The sequence below is a fragment of the Aethalodelphis obliquidens genome, unplaced genomic scaffold (assembly GCF_003676395.1).
Source record: "Aethalodelphis obliquidens isolate GAN/ISIS:26980383/991018 unplaced genomic scaffold, ASM367639v1 scaffold60, whole genome shotgun sequence".
Classification (NCBI taxonomy): Eukaryota; Metazoa; Chordata; class Mammalia; order Artiodactyla; family Delphinidae; genus Aethalodelphis; species Aethalodelphis obliquidens.
The window spans coordinates 10413289-10419617 of NW_020838004.1; the positions used below are offsets into that span (position 1 = coordinate 10413289).

General features: G+C 39.0%; 1 protein-coding gene across 2 annotated transcripts in view; it reads left to right on the forward strand.

The window, feature by feature from the left end:
- ARHGAP42 (Rho GTPase activating protein 42) overlaps positions 1-6329 on the forward strand; it is a 297503-nt gene that overhangs the window by 286280 nt on the left and 4894 nt on the right. The gene's annotated exons all lie outside the window — the stretch shown is intronic.

Genomic DNA, 6329 nt, shown 5'->3' on the forward strand with positions numbered 1-6329 from the left:
TTGTACCATTAAATACAACTAAACAACAGAAGTTGAGGGTATTTCCCTTACTAACCTCCTACAATGCCTATTTTGCTTTCCTCCTAGGGAACTTAGGATACTCTTGAATTGGACCTCGAAGAATGGTAGAACTGGTAGTGGGTGGTAGAGAGACTAGCCACATTTGGGAAAGAGACCAGTTGGGAGATTTTAGTGGATAGTCTTGAGCAACAGAAAAATAACACCTCTGGATTCACTGCAGACTCTGAGAGTCATTGAGCAAAGAGGTGATCTAATCAGTGATGCACTTGATCAGATCATTCAAGTGGCTTTTCAAGGAGGTTGTTGAAGGGAAGAGAACCATTTAAGGTGGAACTGGTGATATTTTAAAGATATTTTAAAGACCTTAATTAGGGCATTAACAAAAGCATGAAAAACTGTAAGGAGAATTTTATGGCTAGAATTAGGATTGAGCAACTGCTTTGATACTGGGAATGAAAGGTTCCAAGTCTTCGAGACTGACTGTCAGAAAGAGTGATTGATAACTTAGCTCCTGAGCTTAGTTTATGAGTGTATGGAGAGGGGCAAGGAACATTTTGGCCCCTGTGTTTGAGGAGCCTGAGGACCATTGAGAGGCAATTAGAAATGTGCAGCTGGAACCAGGAGAGAGCATGAAGTTTGATGCCAGAAACTTCTGCACAGCAATTATACTGTATAGATGAAGGCGTGCTTACCCAGTGATGGGGCTTACTGAGGGAAAAGGTAAAGTGGCTGGGCATTGGTCTTTGAGGAATGGTTTCATTTAAGGGTCAGGCAAAGAAGAAGGTGGAGGAATCATCACGAGGAGAAAGCAAGGTCAGTGTGGTAGAAGCTACCAAAAAGTCAGGGAGCTCATGAGAGGAGGGCACTGGTTTTAACCTCTAAGACATCACTGGAAATCTTTAAGAAATCAGGTTCAGTGGAGTGGGAGGGGCCCCTCTGCAAGGGAACTTAACCTGCCAGGCTTGTTAAAATGAATATTCCTGAATTTGCCACAGACTCGGTAAGCCATAGTATCTGAGACTGAGGCCCGGAGAATATGTATTTTTGACAACTTCCCCAAGTGATTCTTAGGTACAAAAAAAAGTTTGAGAACCACCGGAATAGAGAAGAATGTCATAGTACTTAGTGTGACCCTAAGCAGGCATTGGTTATTTTATACTTGTTTCTCTTAACCTGTAAAATGCTTTCAAGAGCCAAATGTCACTAGGCTCTGTCTCACGATTACAAAGGCCTGTGGAAAACAGTACCCTTAAAGCTTTCAGCTCTGTCTCAGTGAGTTATACCTCGGCAGTGGGGAAATCCACTTTAAAGTAATATAATTTAGGCAAGTTGTACCAATATTTTCTGAAAGTTGAATTGAGAATTAGAATTAATTAAGAATTGAGTGCCTGGCCCATTATAAACAATCAAATTTTCTATTATTATAATCTAAAACCAATATTTTGTTTATAATTACAAAGCACCAAAACAAAGCTCAGCAAAGTCTTCTCGTTTAGTGAATTTGAGTTTTTAAAAGGCTGTAAGTCATTGCTTCAGAGCACACTGACACATGTAAGACATACATAAGATAAAGCACTGTGACACACACAAGAAAGACAAAGGAAGCCATAGTAATTAAAAATAACATTTTTCTTTTTTTAGGGAATATAAAGAATACTGATAAACTAAAAATAAAGTGAATAAAAGCCACCTGTCATTTTGCCACCTAAAGATAACCACATATTGTTGCACAGCCATCTAATCTTACCTGTTGACAGTGGTTCTCAAACAACTTACACAACTAAAAACATTGTTGAGGACCTCCAAGGAGCTTTTGTTTATGTGGGTTATATCTATTAATATTTATTGTATTAGAAATTTAAACAGAAAATTTTTAAATGTTTATGAATTTATTTAACAAAAATAAGCTCATAACTAATGGGTGACAATAGCAAGATGCAGGTGTGATTATTCACTCTTATTAACAGTCAACAATTATTAATAGTAGAAGTGATTTTTCAGTGACATTATCTTGAGACTTTACAAATGATATTTAAGTGGATTCACCAGGTAGGCACTAGATCATCAATCAGGAGACGTAGATTTTAGCCTGACTCTGCCATAATGTTCATTTCTCTTGGCCTTCATTTCTTCATAAAGAAGATGGACCAAGGAAATATGTAGGTTTCCTTTCAAAATCCAAACTCATTATATGACTCAAGTCCCCTGGATGATCACAAGTCCCCCAGCATATGCTGGGGTCACCCTTTTCTGTACAACCAAGTCAGACAATTTATGTACCTACCCCCAAGTCATAACAGGGTCTCGCCTTCCATCTCTTCCCTCTTCCAAAGGCCATATTTCTAATGTGTTTAAGACAACAGGAGTTGTTTCTTATCTTCCCCTAAGCTGGGCCACACAGAAGCCCCCTCCTCTGCTGTTGCCGTACACCTGCCATGCTGCAGTCAGCTTCTATCCCTTAATGATGGTCACTGCCAGGACCTCAGGAACTGGCATGATTTTACATTTCTGCAGATCTCCTTAATATCTGTCATAATAGGAAATAAATGTATTCTCATACACATTCCATTAGCTGTCAGAGTAGTGCCTCTCAGGGTCCCACCTACCCCTCCTTCCAGATTTCCCTTGACCACACTTTGAGAACCGCTCCTCTGTGATAAACACAGAAAAGGACCCATGAAGGTGTTGTTCGTGGTATTGTTCCCACCATGGTGCCCAAGAAAGTACATGCTCAACAGAATTGTTGGGAAAATAGATAAAATACACATTTTAACCTAAAAAGACTTTTTTATTCAGTTTTTCACTCCATTTTTAATGGAGTTGCAATATTCTTGTCTTTGACACAAGCAACTTTGACTCTACAAGCTCCTGTAAGAGATTTTTAGCATTGAGAAATCCAATACTCAGACATCCAAGCCAGAAACAGCCCATATTTGTTGGCAAAAACCTAAGAAAAGAGTAATTTTAAGAAATCTCCAACCAGTGACTAAAAAAGCAAATGTGTGTTTATTGCATTACCTATAAGTGTTTATTGCGAATTGTCATAGGCAGTTTGGAGGTCTTGCCAATGACTAATTTTTCTGTAAAATTTTTGCCTTGCATGCTGACACTGTTTCATGTCATGTTTTCTTCTAGAGCATTATTCATAGTAGCTACCTAATAATTCATTGGATTTGGTGTATTTTGTTTATTAAATCCTCTACTGATGAATAATTAGATTGTGGTGATTTGTTTGTTTTTAGTTTTTCTGTATGTTACTGCTTTGGCACCTTTTAGACTATATCTTCCTACTCCCCTCAGAAGGGCATTCCTACCCACTTCAGAAGTGAAATTCTCAGCATACAAAAAATGTGTGAGAGACAGTGAGTGTGTATGTGTGTTTAACATTGTTAAGTGGCCCTTCAGAAAACATTACATCAATTTTGATTTGGTGAATTTTTTATTTTGCTTATCATTGAGTATTGAGAATTTTGCACACTGACCCTGTCAAACCTTTAAGTCTACTCGTGAGCATTAGACAGTGTTTAGAATTAGGAATAGGGCTTGTGAACAGATCATCTTCCAAATGATAAGAGAAGAAATGGCTTTCAGGACCGCAGGCATCATTACCTTACTTTCCAATGCGAAAGGAAGCAGGATTCTCAAAATCCTTTTCAAAGGATATTAGAATCTTGTGAACAGAGACTCAATAGGTGACAGTGTTATTTTCACATCTTCTTCAATACACCAAGGCAGTAAAAGAAGAAGCATTAGCACCTGGAAAGAAAACTCCACTGACACAGAATTCTACATTAAATCATCAAAGCTCTCTGCTGAGTTAACACCTGTAGATACAGAGCTCAGCAGAAGAAAATTATACCTGTCTAGTCACATGCCCAGGTAATTGAAAAGTCATGACAGATATTATTTTGTGCTGTATATTTTGACACATTTAACAGTATCCATTTATTTAGTGATGTAATTATTCTGTATGTGTTCCCTCACCATCCAATCCCATAAAAAACTATAAGGAGAACACTCATGTCTGAAATATTAATATAAATAATTTGGTTGCATTTTAAAGTATATGAAAAATTATGTCATTGCAAGGATTATTATATCTTAATCATTTCTATAACTCTGGAATTTGTTTCCTTATGCATGCCTTAATTTATCTTAATGATTCAAAGTAATAAGACAGTGATTATTGGTGGAAATCACTGCTGCTAGAAAATTTGACTTTTTAAAAAATCTTTACATGTTTTTAGAGAAGAGGCTCTGCAACCCTCAATTATATCAGATATCAGATCACATTATATCAGATCAAATTAGATCAAGTTACACCAAATTATATCAGATCAAATGTCTATACTTGACTAGAAGATTTATAGGAAAAACTAGTATCATTTCTATATAAGATCACCATAGTCTGATTCTCAGAAGTCTTCATAACTTGGTAGCATCCTCTCCCCGCACCCCTAACCCATGTCAACCAACACACCCATGTGCACACGTTCACATGCACATGTGAGCACATGGCTGTTCTTTAGTGTAAAATCTTGTCCTTCTCTGGGTGCCTCCACTTCATCAGTTTTTCCTTAGACCATGTTTCATTGGGAAGTGGTGGTGTGTGCCTACCGCAGACTCTCCTAGCAAAGTTTCTGAAAGTACAGCCTGAGACTCACCTCATATGAAATAGACTCTGGGGGCAGGGCCATGGTTTTCCTCTGTAAGCTTTCCCATCTTCAGGTAGCCACTTGGGAAGCCTAGTTTAAGTGACCTAGCCTCATTCGGGAAGTTTAGAGATAAGACCCAGGGTCTAGCTCCAATAGGGAAATGTAATCATAATGTAACACTGTTACTTTGAGGGCCTCAGATGGCAAATACTGCTGATGCTTCTTTGCTGATGAAGTATTGATTGGGACCTCAGGGAGGAAAGACAAGATGCCTTGAATCTTTAAGAGGACTTATCATGTAGAAAAAGAGTCCAGAGAACCTTCCCTTTTTTTTTAACTCATTAATTCAGCAAATATTTACTGAGTTACTATTAAGCATCAGGCATTGTTCACAGAGGTTACATTCTAACTGGTGGAAAAGACAAGAAATATCAACAGTGGCACCAGAATACCATGCAGACTTTAAACTGGAGAATATGAGAGTTGCCTGGGCAGCTATTTTACAGTGTGTGGTCAGGGAAGACCTGGCCTTCAGTGAAACTCAAGAAATGTAAGCTAAACTAGAGGGCCATAGCCGAGTGAAGATCAAGAAAGTATCTCAGAGCGAGGCCCAGCCAGCCCTGAGGTGGGGATGGGTTTGGCGTGTTTTGGGAGGAGAAAGAGGGCCGGTGTGACCAACGTATAGTAGGTGAGTAGAGGCAGGTACAAAAGATGTAGGAAATTCTGGCAGGTGCCACATTGTATATGGTATGGAGGCCAGAGGTGGGAACCAGTTCAGGGTTGTTTTCAGGGAAATCATGTCATCATAATGTGATCATCAAAACCTTTCAAACTACCCTCTGGCCGCTCTGTATAGAACGGATTGCAAGGGGACAGAAGAGGAAGCCCAGAGGACTTAGGAAGTTAGGAGCCGTTCAGTGAGCTAGGCCAGAAATGATCTTGGCTTGGACTCTGGTTGTGGTAGAGATGGTGAGAAGTAGGTGGAGTCAGGTCATTGGATGTTGCAGAGTAAAGGCGGCTTCATTGGTGACTTGATTAGCCTCCTCAGATGATGGCTTTTTTAGTGTTGGCTCAGATGGTTTGAAACAGCTCTCATGTAAAACTCTGAAATTCTGGCTTCCCTTAAAAAAACAGAGTATCTGGCTACTTGGAACCTGAACTCCCATATGAGCACAGATGTCAGAGCTGAGTGCTGTTTTCCCTTTTTAAGAGATGGGTATACTCTGATTTACAAAGACATGTCCCCACGTCTCCCTGACAGTGAGGCTGTTGTTGGTTGCCATTTATCATCAACTTATCCTATTGTTTTTCTTATTTCATGCCCACTTAGTTTATTTACCATACCCTATAGACCTTTTAATTTGTGGATCTCACCTCTTATAGTCTGAAATTAAAGTGGCAAATAAATAAATAGGGCTTTAAGGTACCTAAGAACCTCTATAGAGCTGAAAAATAGCCTATTTAGCAGAATACTAACAAATAGTAGTGTTCTTTAAAACCAGCTTATTTTATTTGTTGTAAGTCAGGTGATTACCCTTGGGGGCATTGCCTGGAAGCACAAGAAAGGCTTTGGGTTGTGCTGTCAGTGTTCTCTGGTTGCACAAATGTGTTCACTTTGTGAAATGCACTTATGCACACTTACATGTGCACATT